A 19,758-nucleotide genomic window follows, 5' to 3' on the forward strand; every position below is an offset into this window, starting at 1 on the left:
TGGGCAACGGCCGCATGAACGCGCCCCTGGGCACCTTCAGAAGCTAATTAACATATTGAATAAAAGTGTTTTTCTGAGAAAATCTGCGATGGACAGCAATATGGAAGGTAGCATTCTAATATGGGGAATGTAATGGAGATTCTGATGTTAGTGTTCTTTAATGGGGATTTTAGGTAAAAGACTCCCTTTAAAACACAAGAAAAACTATACATATATGGTATCACCATAATCGTACTGACTCGGAGAATAAAGAGCACAAGTCAGATTTACTGCACAGTGAACGCAGTAAAAACAAAGCCCATAAAACTGTGGCTGATTTGCGTTTTTTTACATTTCCACACCATTTGGATTTTTTTTCCAGTTCCCCACTACATCCTATGGCTCCAAGAAAGCTCCCACTGGAGGTAGAGGCAACTAATTTTTTAAGATGCACAGACCTCTGAATAAATTTGACGCATCTTCTGCTGTCCGTGCACCAGAACTGAAATGTACTTCATCTGGGAGCTGTTAAATGAGTTGAGCTGTGGAGGGTTGGAGTGAACCCCAACTAAAAGCCCCCAACACCCGCCCTTGCTCCCTCCACCTTGGAAAAGCGACTAGGGTGTAGGAAAAAAAGCAAAAAGCTTTTCTACACCAGAATACAGGAATAGAGCCATAAAAAATGACCCCCTATGACTATCCGGCTACATTGTTATAACAAGAGAGTTTTCATTAGTACATGTTTGGTACATATCTGGTACACATACCAGTCTTCTACATTGTGGCAGCTTGCTTTCATAATTTGAAGCAATATAATTGACAAGTACTCATCATGGAATTAACACATTTACTATGTGTGGAAAAAAAAAACATTTTACAGTGTGTGAGTAGCCATCAAGTTTACCTATAGAACACCAAATGTTAACGTAACTAATGTCTTTGACAGAAGAAGAAATCTATTTGCCTGCTTGTCGTTATTTCTCTTGGATAAAAAAAACATGGGACTTTTTTTTCCAGAGGAACACTGACTCATCCCAATTTTTTCCAGCAAACTATATATATATTTTTCAAAACCATTTTTTTTACTGATTGCAGGAGAATAATGCTGTTAGTCTGTGTAGATTTATGTTTCCTTTTTGTACTAGTTTTTTTGTGCGCCCATATTTATCAGTGTCTTATGCATCTGATAAATATGCAGTTTCTTTTATAAAAAAATAAAAAAATCAAATAAGGAAAAAAATTCAACTTGTGTTGAAGTTTCAGGAAACAAAGAGATTTTATTACTTTTCTTTAATTGACCCCAAATAAGACAATGAACCAAAAATCTCCGGTTATTCATTTTCTACATAATGTTATATATACAGTGTATTGAGTTTGTCACAATATCTTCAAATTAACTAAATATAACATACCAACAAGGAATGTCTACTGTGCAGTTAAAACTGCTGCCTACATTAGTCTGAAGACACCTATGATAATTAAAGGGTTTCCCCACGGCCTGACATCATGTCACTGGACCTGTGGAGTGAAGCATATTTGGTCCCCCATTACCACTATTACACTCAGATTCCACATGTCAACATATGGTTTGCGCCAATGCATGGCCACAGTGGTGATGTATTCTCCATGCATCACATCAGTAGTTCACCGCAGCCAGTCATTGACTGCAGCGGCAGACGTTACCCCCATCAAACTGGATGTTGACAAACAGGACTTGTTCGCATCAGTGGCAGCGGGGAACTAAAGGAACTGAAACCCAGCAGCAGTGAGCAGGTGGATATGCTTCCCTCCACATGTCTGGTGAAGTTGGGGGTCAGGCCCAAAGGCCCCCAAACGTGGACAGTGCATTTTATTGGAGAGCTCCCCAAGCAACAGTCCACAAAACAGACCAAACACTGATGTTATGGCTTTCACAGACCAACGGAATTGAATGGGTGTGTGTGTATGGCTCTGTGTTTTTTCTACAGACCCAAAGATGTACAAATAAAGCCTAAATGTTTACTGTCCTTTGTATACAGTAAAGCCTGTATTAGGCTTCGTTCACATCACCGTTCAGCCTTTCGTAAACGGAGCAGGAAAACGGAAAGGACGGATTCAGCACATAACTGAGTCGAACGGAACCTAAGGACCCCATAGACTATAATAGGGTCCATTAGGTTTCTGCTCAGAAGAAGATTTTGGAGCGGAGACAAAAGTAGTGCATGCAGGCTATACATTATAGTCTATGGGGTCCTTAGGTTTCGTTCCGCTCAGTTATGTGCTGAATCTGTCCTTTACGTTTTCCTGCTCCGAGAACTGAAAGCTGATTTTTCAGCAGATAATCGCTAATGAGCGTTCACATGAACGTTCGTTAGCGATCATTTGGCAGTGTAATACTGCCGCCGATTTCCCAATGAACGAACAATCATCCGGCAATCCAAATCTTTTGACGTATTAGAAAATTATCGTTTTCAGGCAGCAAACCACTGTTCACCATGGGAATAAGTGATGGCAAAGTGGTCGCTCCTCCCCATGCTGCGAAGGAGATGACTGCATGTAATAGCAGTGGTCTCCTCTGCTAGCGAGCAGGCGATCACCGGGAGGGAACACTTCCCTCCTGACAATCATGTGCCACATCGGACTGAGTAATACAGCCTTCAAGGGCTATTCCCATCTGAGACAATGGGTGCATATTGCTAGGATATGTTCCCATTGTCTGATAGGTGCAGATCCCATCTTTCGGACCCACACCTGTATCAAGAATGGAGCGGGAAATGTGGTGGCTGGAGGACCCCGCCACCACCAAGCGTTCTCCCCATAGAATTCAATGGATCTGTATGATGTAAATAGAGAACACGGACAGCACACTCCATGATTCATTGGCATATGAACAAGGTCTTAAAGGGGTATTCCCATCTCAGACAATGGGAGCTAGGCTTGGCTATTTCCGTTAACCCCATAGAAATGAATGGAACGGCTGCAGCAAAAGCGTGGTATGCCCTCTGGGACTTTGCTGACTAACTTTACGAGATAGGTGCAGGTCTCAGCGGTAGGATCTGCACCTGGCAGACAATGGGGGCATATATCTAGTGATATGCCCCCATTGTCTGAGATGGGAATACCCCTTTAAAACCTTCTTGATATGCCAATGAATCATGGAAGTGTGCTGTCCGTGTTCTCTGTTTACATCACACAGATCCATTGAATTCAATAGCTATATTCTGAAATTAGTTTTTCTTTGAGGGCTGTTGGCCACAGAAGAAAGCAGAAGCATATGTCAAACATTTTTCATGTACATAAAAAAAAAAACAAGGTGGCACATTTACTGTGATTAGTTTTTTTTATGCACATGAAACGGATGACACATGAAGCACAATGGACAGACACTCATAAACAGATGAAACAATCGTCATGGATGAAATATGGACAGTTTTTTATGGACAGAAAATGGACATGTGAATAAGGACTAGCAGGGGCAATATTCGAATTTGCAAATATTTGGGCGAAGATTCGTTTTAAATTCAAGAATTCACCATTATTTTCTTGATTGCGAAAATCGGCAATGTAATATGAGCGTATTGCGTGCCCAATACAGCCGTGGGTCACTGTTACTACATTTTCCAAGCTGCTAGAAGTTTCCTAAAACTGGAGAAAATGGTTGGCATGGCAGAACATTACAATAGCTTTATACGCAGATAGAGTGCTCCAATATATTTTAGCAGGTCTGATGACATATTACTGATTGGTGCACTATGTATTGTTGTGACATCACAGCATTATGTCTGTAGCATGTATGTATGGACAGCAGAAGATATCACCCTACCTAACACACTGCACTGGAACCTATCAGCTACACTATATCACTATCTAACCTACACTGACTATCTCCTACTAACTATCTGTATTATATATATAAGCTAACTAACTAACTAACTATCTAATGCATTAAAGCACGGAGCACAGCAATGAAACCGCTGTCTCTCTCAGAATTAAAAAAACTGTAGAAAATGGCTACTAGGGAGGTTCTTTTATAGTAAACGGTAGGGAACTTTCCCATTAGTTGCTTGGGATGTTGCTAAGTTCAGACAAGGACATTGCAGCCTTCTCATTGGCCCACAAGCAAGAAGCAGGGAGGGATCATGGATTCAGATGGAAAAAAAATCTAGAATATTCACGATTAAGTGGCGATATTCGCGATTAAAATTCACGATTAAGTTTATATCTTTAAATGCTTGAATACTTTGAGCATTTATATTAACCCAAGGAATATCTGTCAAATTAGTGGAGGCAGCACAAAAGGAATTGCGGAACATATATTCAAAAGTGGCTATGACAAATGAAGGCTTTGGCTTCTTTCACACGGGCATTAGGATTGTCCGGCAGGCTGTTCCCACTGGGAAACAGCCTGCCGGATCATACTAACCTTTGCACATGTGTGCTGCCGGAAGTCTGCCCCGGCCCCATTCCCTATAATGGGGATGAGCTGGAGATGCGGCTGCTGCACGGCAAACATGTCGAGAGGCGGCCGGACAAAAACTGCAGTGTTTTAATATTGAATATATTATTAGACTACTGTGTAACAATAAGTGTAGGCAACGTAGTTGCCGTATTTGTGGGAGGGGAGGCTCCCGCACTTACTACTTAAGGCGCCTCTGTGCCCTCCCCCCGGCAGCTGTCGTCTCGATTCCCGGCACTGCAGCGTGTGCCGCGTCACTTCCGGGTCACGTGGTGCATCAGCCTCCGACGGCCGCCGTCCTGCCTTCCACTGCGCTTCACCTCCGCTTCCGATCCCCGCTCGTCCGGCAGGTATCCCGGCTCAGGTAACGGGGGGTACCCTCTGGCTGCATACCCCACGCCCAGGCAGTGGAGGGTTCGGTAGGTGTGCGCCACTTCAGAGGAGACACTTTAATGATTCCCGGCACAGCAGCGACTACCGCGTCGCTTCCGGGTCACATGGCACATCTGCGTCAACGACCGCCGCCCCACAGCGCTCACCTCCTCCTCCCGCTCCCGTCCGGCGGGTTTCCTGGCCAGGCAATGGTCGCGTGCCCCACGTCCAGGCGGCGGAGGGTTCGGCAGCCGGCGCCACTTCCCTCCCCCGCCGGGCAGCCACATAAGCACACGTCACCGCCTGCATCCTTCTAGCAGCGGTACCGCCTACCTCCACGCACATCCCGGTCCGCCGGAAAGTGGTGCCGGCACCTCTGTCACTAGCCATGTGTGCCGGCTGCAGGCCCCAAATGTTTAAACTCCGGCACGCTACTGGGTTCATACACCCAGCGTGACGACACCCACGCAGGGCGCACGGGGTACGGCATCGCCACATGCAGTATCCCATGCGTCCGTCATACCGTGTCGTCCACGGTCTCAATACCGCACCGGCCAGTGCGCTATTCTAGGCACACCCACGCACGGCGCACAGGGAATGGCATCGCCATACGCAGTATCCCATGCGTCCGTCATACCATGTCATCCACGGTCTCAATACCGCACTGGCCAGTACGCAATTCAAGGCACACCCACATAGCATACGAGTGGCACATTCTGTATAGATGTCCGGTGTTTTATGCTCCACAGGTTGTTCGTTACTGCCAGTCGGCAGTGGGTACTGTCAATATCATTCATGCTTTTATCCCATAACAGGTGTCATCTCAGACTTCAAGGGCTCGCACGGTCAAAATATCAAACTCCTACAAATCCTGGTGCAGGTAGATTTCAGTTACATAGTCAGGTCAGGTTTAATTTTTCTTAAACTGACCTGGTGCTCTGTTTTATTCACAGTCAAGTAGTCACATACTTCGTCCATCAGGATCCGGTAAAGGGAAATTTGTTTTATTTTTCTCTCCCCCTTTTCTCTCTCTTCTCTTCCTCGCCCTCTCCGCACCAGGGGTTCCACTACTCACCAGGGGGGTCATGTACAGCCATCATATTAAGCAAAAAAAAAAAAAACCCTTAATGACAAAAAAAAAAAGGGGGGTTTTTCTCCCCACGTCCTCAGACTCACACGCAGTCCCGGCACGTTCAGCCTCGGCAGGTCTGTCACGTCCTCAGACTCACACGCAGTCCCGGCACGTTCAGCCTCGGCAGGTCTGTCACATCCTCAGACTCACACGCAGTCCCGGCACGTTCAGCCTCGGCAGGTCTGTCACGTCCTCAGACTCACACGCAGTCCCGGCACGTTCAGCCTCGGCAGGTCTGTCACGTCCTCAGACTCAGTTGATAATCACGAGATATCTCAGTCCCACTTCTGACACATGCTCAGACTCTCACGCAAATTCCGTCACGTTTCAGCATTTGCCAGTTCTGTCACGTCTTCAGACTCAACGTAAGTCCTGTCACGTCCTCAGGCAAACTCGTCTAGTCTGTCACGTCTTCAGACTCGGTCAAGTCCTGTCACGTCCTCAGGAACTCGCGTCAAGTCTGTCACGTCCTCAGACTCAGTCTAAGTCCTGACTCGACTTCAGGCATACGCAACTCCGTCACGTCATCAGAGATGACGCAAGTCCTGTCACGTCTACAGGCGCCAGTATAGTCCCACCTCGGTACGGCTTACAGTCCGAGCGTACAGGTCTCCTGCCTCACACGCATCCACTTGAACCCACTCACACGCAGTTGTGGGCCTCCACGGTTATCAGCTGTCACGGCTGTACATGCCCCGTCTCGGGGTACACTAGGTGGCAGGGGGTGTCAGGGTACACAGGTGTTGCGCGTAATTTCCCTCAGGCACAGCTTGCACGATTAGTCTTTCTTCCCTAACTAGTTCACCAGGGTGCATGGTACGGGCAATCGTCACGTTTAGCAGCCATCGTGTCATGCATTTCATATATTCTAGATGGAGCTGCCACACAACCAGGTTCCGACTGCATCCGCGTCATCCCAAGCCAGCGGGGACGTACAGTCAGAAAGAGGCGTGACCCCTTCCCTGAGGTCATGGACCATATCCAGAATTACCACAGAACTGTTACGCAGAGGGATTCCTTTCCCTGCATCTGCCAGGAAGGCTGAACTTTTCCGCTTACTACAGTCCGAACCAGGCTCGAGTCAAGAGATGTTTACACCCAATACCATACAGACTTCTATTACCCAGTTACACGCGGCTATTGACAACATGGCGTCCTCCATGTCTGGCTTCCAAACCAGTCTAGAGGCAATTCAGAACAGGGCATCCACATCCAGCGCCGGTGCCCCAACACCCATGTCTCCATCAGTTCCCTCCACGTCTGCGGCGACCCCCCCCCCCAACTTCCCTAATGTCGCACCGTCGCATTTCATTCCGGCTAACGTTAGGCAGGATATTCTAGACGGTAAGGATGTCAATTTAGCCTGTCTGCTCATCGCTACACACGAGGTACCTGATAATAAGACCATTGCCTGCGGGGAGGTGTCAGTCATCCTCAAGTCACGGGACATCAGGCTAAACCGCAAACTCAGTATCACTGAGTTTGTGCTGGCGTTTAGCCTATACCGGGACGTCATCTGTTCCGTGTCGCCCAGTCGCCGCGAAGAATTAGACCTGTACCTTTACAAAGTAGTAGACTTAGGCCACAAATACGGTGGCACAGCCTTCTACGAGTATCACAGGTCTTTTTCCGCTAGGGCAGCAGCCTTACTCACACAGTTCCAGCACACCGTCGACTGGGCAGTGACTGACACCGAGCTTTTCTGCCGCCATTTTGCTGGCTTGAGAGCCCCCGCTTGTTCCACTTGCAGTGCACACTCCCACACCGCAGAGTGGTGCTCCTCCAGCAATCCTCCGTCAGGCGGCTCCCAGACTAGGCAGGCACCCGATAGCGTCATGCCCAAATCCGCCACAGGGGTCGATAAATTAGGCAGGCCCATTAAGTACTTAGGCAAATCGCAAATTTGCAACAACTTCAATTACACAGGGTGCTTCTACAGCCAATGCCGGTTGCTGCATTTATGCACCAACTGCTTCAGGGCCCACCCCAAGACAGCGTGCCCCCAGAAAGGCCTCCACCCGGCATGACTAGGCAGGGTGCATGTTGACACGCTAGCCATATTCCTGGCCGATCATCCAGACCAGCAGTGGGTCAGGTTCCTCCTAAACGGTTTCACCGTAGGTTTTCACACAGGCCAGATATCTCTACCACAGTCCACGTATGAATGCAGGAATTTGCTGTCTGCTGTCAGGAACCCCGAGGCAGTCAGCAGCCTCATTCAAGCAGAGTTGGCTAAGGGCTACCTGATAGGTCCTCTGCGCCAGCCCCCTTTCGATTGCTGGAGAGTTAGTCCGATAGGTATGGTTGTTGGCAAGTTCTCAAATAAAAAACGCCTGATTTATGACCTGTCAGCTCCACATTCTTCTGACTTGCCTAGCCTCAATGCTCTCATTCCCTCCGAGGAATTCGGCATGAAATACGCGTCCATAGACGAGGCTATTCAGGTCATACTGTCTTTAGGGCAGCACACGTGGCTGTCGAAAGCGGATATCACCGACGCTTTTAAACTGCTGCCCATTCACCCCCAACTATGGCAGTGGCATGGCGTTAGGTGGCACGGGCTTTATTATTTCGCTAACTGTCTCACTTTCGGCTCAAAATCAAGCCCTTGGTTGTTCGATCAGTTTGCCAGCAGTCTACACTGGATCCTTGAGCACACCTTCAGTGCCCATCACGTCATCCACTATCTAGACGACTTTCTGCTGATCGAACCTCCGTCTCGGCCTCCAGGTGATCTAGGAGTCTTGACTGAAGTGTTTAGCAAACTTGGTGTTCCAGTAGCGAATCATAAACTCGAGGGCCCACACACCAGTTTGACCTTTTTAGGTATCCAACTAGACACCGTCACGTTGCAAGCTAGTTTGCCTCCGGACAAGCTATGTAGAATCAGAGATAATATCCACAAGTTAGCTTGCGCAGGCATTTGTTCCAGGGTAGAGCTCCAAAGTCTGCTTGGCATGCTCAATTATGCCATGAGGATTATCCCGCAAGGCAGGACTTTCATCTCCAGACTCCTTAGCCTTCTCCCATCAACCACCGACCAAGATAGCCAGGTGAGGCTAGATCAACAAGCTCTGGCCGATCTAGTCATGTGGGACCAGTTCCTTTCCAACTGGAACAGTATTTCATTGTTTACTCCCTCAGTGTCCAGCCACTCCCCCGTTCTCCACGCCGATGCTTCATCAGCTCTGGGCTTCGCCGCTATTTACGGCAACCACTGGATGGCCAGCGCTTGGCCTCCCGAGGTTACTTCCATACCTGGGTTTTCTCAGTCATCCTCACTGTTCGAGATCTACCCCATTGTCGCTGCAGCACAGGCGTGGGGAGCTTACTGGCGCAAGAACACAGTGTTGATTCTGACCGATAACGAAGGTCTGGCGGCACTGATCAATAAGGGTAGGTCAGACTCCAGTGAAATCATGGCCTTTTTGAGACGGTTCATCTGGTTGGCTTTACAACATCAATTTCATTTCGAATGTGCACATATTCCCGGCAAGGTAAACGTGGCAGCAGATGCTCTATCTAGAGGTAAACGGCAATTTTTCTTTCAGATTTCACCAGAGGCGGACCCCGTACCCACCCCTACACCATCGCACAGCCTGTTAGTCATGCCTTGAACACGCACCTGGTCACAGCCAGGCTCCTCATGCAGAGGTCATTGTCCGAGAATACGGCCAGGATGTACAAGACGGCATGGTCCCATTTTTCTAGGTTCCAGCTAAAGTGTCCACAACTGGGCATGGACGATATTACGTATTTACTTGCGTTTATAGCTTTTTGCCACTCAGACCTCAAACTAGCACACGGCACAATCAAGTCATACCTAGCCGGTATACAACATTGCTGGCACATCTCTTACCCAGATAGACCCTCGCTATTCTCCGCTCACCCTATTAAAACGATCCTCAAGGGGATCCAGAATTCAGCAGCAGTCAGCACAATTTCCAGAAGACCCTTCTCCGGGGACATGTTTAAGTCCTTAGCAGCCGTCCTAGATACCAACCCCTTCGGATTAAGGACTAGCGCCCTAGTTAAAACCGCCCTGTATCTATGCTTCTACGGCTTCTTACGACCCGGGGAGTTCACGTGCCCTATTTCCCGCAATACTTTCATTCAGAAACAACACTTACTACACTTAGGCTCCCACTACGTGCTCACACTTAATCACACCAAAACGACCAGACCTGGCGAGACCACCAAGGTTAAGTATTTTTCCACGGGTAACGCATGGTGCCCAGTAGCTGTATTTAACGAATGGTCGGTGGTGATCAAACATGACACACCTCACTCCCCTTTGTTGTCTTACGATTCCAGCCCACTCACTATCCAGACTTTCCTTAGGTTCGTCCGCGCATTGTTGCCGGGTCTGGGTGTGGATCCTTTGAGCATTACCGGCCATTCCTTCCGGATAGGTGCAGCGTCCGCCGCCTCTAAAAACAATGTACCGGGTCACATTATAAAGAGATTAGGGCGTTGGAAATCGTTATGCTACACTCGCTACATCCCCAACCCTAAACGCGAGATGTCTTTAGCTTTCCGGAATTTGTTACTGTGATGTGTGTTAATACAGTACTTTGCTCACATTACTGTGTCATGTGTTTTTGGCCCCTTTAGGCCACCCTTTACAGCAGTTCCGCCACGCCTCTACTGCTATGCTTAGGTCACGGGTGTTCTGATAGTCGATCCAAGTACAAGTGTAGGCAACGTAGTTGCCGTATTTGTGGGAGGGGAGGCTCCCGCACTTACTACTTAAGGCGCCTCTGTGCCCTCCCCCCGGCAGCTGTCGTCTCGATTCCCGTCACTGCAGCGTGTGCCCCTCCCACCCAACCCCTTTTTTCATCCTTTCATATAGGGTGGCCCCCTTTAGGCCACCCTTTACAGCAGTTCCGCCACGCCTCTACTGCTATGCTTAGGTCACGGGTGTTCTGATAGTCGATCCGAGTACAAAGAATATAACAACTTGTTTCATTTTTTTATTTTTTTTTATCATATACTTTTTATGTTGTTTAGGTTAAATAAATATGCTGTAGTATTTGACGTTTTGGTGATGTTACTGACTGGTACTTTTAATGTACAACGATTGAATGGGAAATAATATAGTGGTAGTCTTGCCTTTGTCATGTTTGTTTTGTAGTATTTTTTGTAAAGTACAACCATTCATTGTTAGCTCTAGATGTGTATCCCACTTACATAAGAATGTTTTGTTGGCAGCTGGCAAGTACCCAGTGCACACATCCTAAAAATCATTCCAAGGTCAGATGCAAGGGAGTGTTTTCATGTTGACTCTACATGTTGTTGATTTTCACTTCCTTCAATTGCGCTGGAATCCTTTTCCATCTGTTAGCAAGTATGACAGATTTTCAAAAATGGAAAAATAAAGAAACATTTCATTCTTGTACTGTTTAAATCCTGGGCTCATATATCCATTTGTTTTGCTCGTATTTTCAGTTTTATTTCATTTGGTAAATATTTTATGCACCTTTCTATATAACGTATTCGACCCCCAATAATATATTTTAACATTAGGGTCCATTCACACGTCCGTGGAATCGGTCCGCATCCGTTCCGCAATATCCGGAACTGGTGCAGACCCATTCATTCTCAATGGGGCAGGAATGGATGCAGAGAGCACACTATGTGCTCTCCGCATCCACGTTTCCGGAGCGCGGTCCCGATCTTGCGGACAAGAATAGGCAGTTCTGAGGGGTGCCGGCCGGGTGTTTTGCGGAACTGCAATGCACTACGGACGTCTGAATGGAGCCTTAAAGTGAATTTGTACCTCCACTTACAAGTAATTCTCACTTTTTATTGTGGTATTACCAAGAATATAGTGTTTGGAATATAGTCCATGATAGGTCTGTACACCCTGCTTAGAGGCTGTAGTTTGTAAGTGTAAGGCCGAGTTCACACGAACGTGTGTGACCCGTGCCCGTGCTGCAGGCCGCAATGCACGATCGCCGGCCGTGGGTCAGCCGCATCGGATCGCGGACCCATTCACTTTATTGGGTCCGCGATCCGCCCGTTCCGCAAAAAGATAGGACTCCGTAGTGCTTCCTGGGGGTCCCGTTCCGTAATTCCGGATTTGCGGACCCATTGAAGTGAATGGGTCCGCATCCGTGATGTGGAATGCACACAGAACTGTGGCCGTGTATTGCAAAACGGCCACGGATCACACACGTTCGTGTGAACTAGGCCTAAGATGGCTGAATCTGAGGCGTCTGTCGTCTAGACACTGATATCCATTTGTAAGCCCCTACTGCTCAGCCCTTAGCAGAGACTGAGGCTTCAGGTAGGCACAAGTGCTTAGGAGATAGAGCATGTCAATTGCAAATTACAGCTGTACAGGAGCTGAATAACTCAAACATTATGTACTGATATGTGTTTTCCAGGATGTACTTAGTAAAGAACTAACCTTAGGAGGTCCTGTTGATTTTACTAGCTGCAGCACCAGAAGTACACAGCCCTATATAGTGGCCATGCCAGGTTACTGCAGCATTGCTTGCATTCATTGTTCTCCTTTATTAATAATTTTGTAATACTTTGCCTCAAATGGATAATTTAGAGTAATTTTGGTTAGTGGCATTTCAATGACACATGTACAGCCATGTTCAGATCATGCTCATCTTAGTTACTGCAGACAGGACCGTCGTCAGGACAGTAGGGCTAGGAGTGTTGGAGTGTTTTGAAAAATATAAAAAAACGGGCCCCCGGGATATCACTATTGCTTACCATTTATATGGTAATGCTTCTCTCCCCCACAAAGTAAAACAGGGCTTTCAGGTATAGTTCTTCACAGCCAAGTAACACAGTACCCCTCCCCTCCCTTTCTCCCTACGGTGGTTTTATGAGGGACTGTGACTGCAGAGTGATGAACTGGATAACCTCCAGTCAGAGTAAAGTCTATTAAATAGTAAACTAATGGAGGTAACGTCAAGGAGGTCCTGAAGCTGCTGCCTGTTGTTTTTTTGTTTATTTTTATGGTGCTCACTACTGGCCCCCTTCCCTCATAGTATCCTTCCCCCTAACCCCACAGAGCCCCGGCCACATTCATTCTCCCTGCCCTTCCTCCTATAGAGTCCCTGCCACCTTGTGTCCCTCTTTTCCCTCTTATTCTCACAGAGCCCTTGCCACATACTGTTCTTCTGCACCCCCACATAGCCACTGCCACTTTTTGTTCCTTCTGCTTTAATTCCAGAGAGCCCCTGTCACTCTCTGTTCTTCTACCCCATCCCTCCAGTTTGGCCCACCTGGCTCTCCCCCTCTCCCATCCACTTCACAAGACCCTGCCATTTTTCCCCTCCACACAGATCCCATACCATCTTTTGTGTCCTTCGCAACCCCCCTCCAGTTAACAGGACATGGGGAGTTCGGGTCCCAGACTCTTATCTGTAGGGGAACCAGAACTTCCGTATGTCAGACCTGATTACAGACAAATCATTAAGAGGTGTTTCCTCCTGTTATCTAAATCCAGATCGCATACATGACACTCAGAATTTGGGGCACTGATATTGTATTTTTTAGTTTGCAATCATGTAAAAGAAATACATAATTTATCAATAGAAATCATTAAAATAAAAAGTATTAATATAAAAGAAAAAGCCCTTTCCGAACTGTAATAATGAAGAATTAAATTTGATCACCATTGTACTGGTGTACTAGGCTCTGCTAATGTTGCAGGACAAGAAGTCTGTGATTGCTTGGCTAAAGCACTAATAAGCCTACTGGTGCTTCCAAATAATAAAGTTAGAGGCACAAGACATTATCCATATGTTTACTATAACAGTGAAGTGAGTTCATTTATCATTGACATCACATGAGCAGAACGAGGATCACAGATTTTCTGTAATTAATGGAGTTCATTAAAAGACAGCTTCCTGCTCTGGAGGCAGCAGACCACGTAATGACATTTGTTATATTGCTTGGCCCTGCCTAAATGCTTCCTAATTCATTTAAGGATATTTAACAGGTGTTTTATTTAAAACACCCAAAAAGGCATAATGTGGGTAGTAGAATCCATTCATGGTCACAATTTAATAAATTCAGACAACTACAATGACCACAGATATATTCCGAGACAGTAGAATTATTTGAATTTTATAATATTATATATATTATGGGATTATAATGCTAATCACTAGGACTTCAAGCTCTTTGTCTAATTATTTGTAAATAAAAGCTTAATTTTTGTAAAATGAAAAGTAATACAGCTCCCTAATATACCTCAAGGCACATGTACATGTCATGGTCAAATTACAGGAAATGGTGCATGTACTTGCGCCATATTTGTAAAGGGTAAAAAGTTGCAGATACTACAAGGGGTCTTCCAAAAATTTCCACCCTTTTTATTTATTAAGAATTTCAAAAACAAATTACATTACTTTACTGCATAGGCACCTTACTGTGCAATGCATTTTTCCTAGCGTTTTAGCAACTTATTAATGTCATCTGTAAAAAATCACGACCATAGACAGGGAAACACACTTACAGAGTGAGCCCTAACTGGAACCCAATCTGCTGTCCCTGCCTACTTGCAGAGCAAGCCCTAAGTGGTGAGTCCACAACTGGTTGACCGTCCCTTTGCTGGTAAGTGCAGAGAACCAAACCAAGCACCTGCAGTAAAAACTGCAGGGACCTGTTCACAAAATAGAAAACCAGAACTGACAAACACACAGAGAAGGGACGTACAGAAATAGCTCAAAGCCGGGAGGTCAATACAGTACCAAATCACAGAGAGGAGGGTGGTCACGAATAGCTAAGCCAAGGGTCAAACCCCAATGGGAAACAGGGTATAAAATCGCAGGGCAGAGAGAGGTCCAAGTCAAGCCGAAGTCAAACCAAAATAGCAACAATCAAAGAATGCATAATAGCAACAGGAGCACAGCAAGGAAAAACCTATAACTGGTAAGGGTTTATTGCCAGCAGGTGGTTTAAATAGAGCATGGAGTCCCTGGGACTCAGCGCCCCATTGGACCCGAATACAAGCAGTCACTTAGCCTGCAGCACAAACAAACACGGGTGATACAAATACATATTAATCCCCCCCAGCCAGCATGTGTGCTTGAATCACCAGGGGGCTTTGGTAAGTGATGCATCACCAGGGTGTGTGGCTTCAGCGGGCAGCACGAGGGGCGTGGACTAAGTGATGTGTCACCCAGGGTTGTGGTCTAGGCGGCACATTACCAGGGGGGCACGACCTGGCAACGTGTCTGACACAGAACTGCAGTGCCCAAGGCACTGCAGCACTAGAGCTCGGACAGGTAAGTAGGTGACATTTTTTGGTTGAGCATGTAGCCACTGATACACTGCTGCTTTTACATCATTATCACATGAAAATCTTCTCCTTAAAGCTTCTTTCAGTGGTCCAAATCAGATGGAGTTAAATCCGGACTATAAGCTTTGTGTTCCATAACCTCCCAATTCAGTTGTCTGAGGGTTTCCAATGTGTGAGCTGAAGTATGGGGGCACAATTCCCTTTGACAGATTTCTTCTTCTTTTAGAGTGGATTGCGGGTTTCAGTTCTCTCTGAAGCATGTCACAATACATTGCACTTGTAACAGTTGTTCTACATTCCTGATATCTATACGCCACAAAAAAGAGTAAACTAACTTCCCATAAATTTAAAATATAATGTTTATTTAACAGATAAAGATGAAATGACAAGACAAATTCATACTAAATATATAATAGTTGCCAACATATGTAGAGACATCTAATTAACAGCGCCACCTAACCTCAATTATCTACTGATTACTTATAGCCAGTGGAAAAGCACTGGATGCGGGATGAGACCAGTGCACACTAAACTAGTACATAGGGAAATCCATCCTCACTAATGAATATCTGCATGCACTGATCCAAGTACATTCCCGAATGCAATGACCGTAAAAGTGACAGGGTTACTAAAATTTCTAATCTAGTTATAAGGCAAATCATACCAAGGTGATGACTAGGTAAGAGGTCGCTGGCTTCTCGACGTACGTTTCGCCGTCTTGCTTCCTCATTCCTGATAGTTGAAGAGGTTGCTGGAAAGCTGAAGGGCCTATTCTCAAGACCTGTTTTTCTTCTGTTTTTGCAAATCAGTTCCAGGGTTCTCTCTTCATTCCTTGTGGTCGTGGCTGTAGCAGGATATCCAGAGTGCCCTGCATCTGTCACACTAGCATGGCCGTTTTCGAACATTTCTATCCACTCATAGACAACTCTACGAGAGAGAACTTTATCCCCATGCTGAGCACACATGCAGAGATGAAATTGTGCTCCAAGCACACCTTCTGCCCACAAAAAGATAGAACACTGTTCCTCTTTGGTGCAATTTATACCTTTCATAGTCATCTTCACCACCCTTGTACACCCTAGGTCATGTGTTATAACGTAGTAGACAGCCATGTGGTAAAGGATGATCAATGGAGTCTCGCCCCATATTGCATTTTTGGGCCAGTGATGTATTAACTTTTTATTATTCAGTATGTGATTTGTCTGTTCTATCTTATATTTAATCATACTTAGTAAATGTATTTATTAACTTAGCCTGTGTAAGCTTATTCATTCTCAAATCTTTTGAATTCACATTTTAAAAAGGCCATTCATGTTTAAAATGGAAAAATGCCTTTAAGACTGAGATGAGAGTGAAACTATGTTAATCCTGTATGTTCTAAATTTTAATTTTAAAACCCAGACATGTGACTGGTTACCATAAAATGTTTCTTCAGAGAAGAGAGTTTGTTAAAGGTTGCAATCCTGTCACCTCAACCACCTGTTTACATGGTTCTGGCAACACTGTAAACCGACATGAACCTTCTTTTGTTTTGGAGGCACCATGACATTAGGAAATACTTTATATAAGTAAGTCTATTAGTTTTAGATGATTGACTCCTGATGAAGAAAATAATTGGTGGCCCTGAAGCACGTTGAGATTATTAAAGGTATCTACAGCTACAGGTAGTTCCATCAGTTAGATTTCATCCTACAAGCGATCATGGTGTGGGAGATGCAGGGAGGAAGTCTGAGTTCCCCTTTCTCCCTTCGTCTTTTCCTCTACCACTTGAGACTTTACTATTCTCTCATTGTTATGTATTATTTATTGTATGCACTTACTGTATATAGCTCTACTATATTCCGCAGTGTTTTAAAGACATTAGCATCCAACTGTCCCCAATGGGGCTCGCAATCTAAGGTCCCTATCAGTATGGAGTGTGGGAGGAAACCCACACAAACACAGGGAGAACATACAAACTCCATGCAGATGTTGTCCTTAGTCGGATTCGAACCTAGGACCCCAACACTGCAAGGCACCAGTGCAGTGCTAACCACGGAGCCACCGTGCTGCCCATAGGTATCATGGGGTTGCATGCCTTTATTGACAAAGGTTACCATTGTGTTTCACCTCACCAGCTGGTACTGTGGATGTTTGAAGCCAATAATCACAGCATAGATTGACAGGCTATGGATTGAAAACCTGCAGCACAAATTAGTTTACACTGCAGTTTTTTCCCCTAGTGTGTGGGTGAGATTCGTAAAAAAGTTGATGTTCAACACTGTGGATTTGACAATCACAAATCTGCAATGTTTACACAATGTGGGAATTACCCTTAAAAGGGTCCTCCACTTTTGTCATGCTCTATTTGGTTACAAGGGTCCCTTAAAATAAGTTGATCATAAAGTGTCCCTCTACTAGGACACCCAGTAATCAGTTGCAATTTGTGGGGAACAGGGTTATTGGCAATGAATCCACAAAATACTGATACCTTCCATGTGCATTCTTCTCACTCCCATCAATATAGAAAAGAAAAGGACATAATTTATCATTTGCAGAATGCAAAAATGTGGATGTGTGCATGGCTCCATAGACATTAATGGGTCAGTGTGCTATCCACAAAATGCAGATAGCACACGAATGACAAAATACAGTTGTGCGCATGAGGCCTAAGTGTTCAATTGCTTCCCGTGCCATTACAGTGAAATAAAACATTACACAGTGGGCTGGCGATATAATTCAGGACAGGATCGGTCTTCCAGAAGCTCTTTGTACCTGCTCTCCACTTGGGCCAAGAGTTGATCCTGAACAGAATCACCCCTGAATAGAATTGCACTGTTAATCCATTATAAATTAAGATTTTTTTTTTTAACTGGACGTTTTTTGCCCCTTTAAAACCTGTATTTTCTAACCTTTGGGGCATTGTATCTTTTCAGAGAACACATGTGTCAATTTGCACACAGACTCACATTTTGTTGCAGTTGCAAGAAACAGATTAACATATTAAATTGCTTCCCTTCACCAACCTGTCTTTACTCTCTGGACCATAACAATGTTTCTGCTGTATTTATAGGGTAAACATATGGTTCCTACTCTCTTCTTACAAATGAAACGCCTGTCTTTTTTAACCTAAATTTTTCCGGCAGTAATCAGTGAAATCTTTAGAGAATGGTTTCATTAGTGTGACAGGAAGCTAGCAGTTTATGCTTGTGTTAGCAAATTACTTCAACATGCTTTTTCAAGACACAAGGTTATCTAGTAGCACGGATGTACTGTATTTACTAGTTATCATTGCACAGATCATGCATTTACAGTTATATAGATGTATCTGCCCTTAATGTCGCCCCATTTTCTCAAGAAACAAATTCAGTCCAATATTATGACATGGTAGCAAAACCATTGACACACTGCACATCACATCACAACTGCTGAGTGGCAGCACAGAAATGTAGCGCAAATCATGGTTTTGTCACATATGGTCATTTCACACTACACATATTGGGATGTGTTAGGCCACGAGCAAAAGGTTAAGATCTGTATGCCACTGCTGGAGTAACTACAGATAGCATACAAATACTGTGTTGGGTGGTCTGCAACAAATACTTTGGATTTTATTTCTATGCTTCAATGGTTTTGAATGATTTATCTTAACTTTATTTAAATTAAATCACTATCTTACAGTCTGTATCAGTATAAAATTGGTTTCAGAGTACTAAATAAAATTATAATTGCATATGATACAGAACCTATTTATTGCAATTCATATGCAAGATTATCTACAAATACATACAGTATATGTACACGGTACAGTAAGCTAAAAGAAGGTTCTCACAATAAAGGGGTTGTGTAGTATCAGGATATGGAGGACCAATCCTCAAAACCACATTCACCTGCAGGGGAGAAGAAGCTGTAATTACACTGCACCACCGCTACAAGCTAGATGGTATGCAGGTAAACACTAAAGAGAAAGCAGCGCTCGGACGGCGTGGGTGCACGGAATCAGAACCCTGATTGATATTGATGACCTATCATGAGGATAGGTCATCAATATCCTGACACTGCATAATAGGTTCCCTACTCAACGACAGACACGTGGCATCACGTTCTCCCACTTAGAAATCATGGAGGGGTCTGAAATTCACATTGTAGGTGCATTCCCACTCTGAGAGACAGAATAATAAAAAAAAAAATCAGGAAATCACATTGTATGATTTTTAAATCATTTATTTGTCACCGCTGAACATAAGTATTTGAACACCTGAGAAACAGCAAGAATTCTGGCTCTCAAAGACCTGTTACTGTGCCTTTAAAAAGTCCACCTCTACTCCACTCATTAATCTAACTTAGTAGCACCTGTCTGAGCCCTTTAAAGACACCTGTCTACCCCACAGTCAGTCAGACGCCAACTACTACCATGGGCAAGACCAAAGAGCTGTCAAAAGACAGAGACAAAATTGTGGACCTCCACAAGGCTGGAAAGGGCTACGGGGCAATTGCCAAGCAGCTTGGTGAAAATAGATCAACTGTTGGAGCAATTGTTAGAAAATGAAAGAAGCTAAAGACGACTGTCAGTCTCCCTCGGACTGGGGC

Source organism: Bufo bufo, chromosome 2, assembly GCF_905171765.1.
Source record: "Bufo bufo chromosome 2, aBufBuf1.1, whole genome shotgun sequence".
Classification (NCBI taxonomy): Eukaryota; Metazoa; Chordata; class Amphibia; order Anura; family Bufonidae; genus Bufo; species Bufo bufo.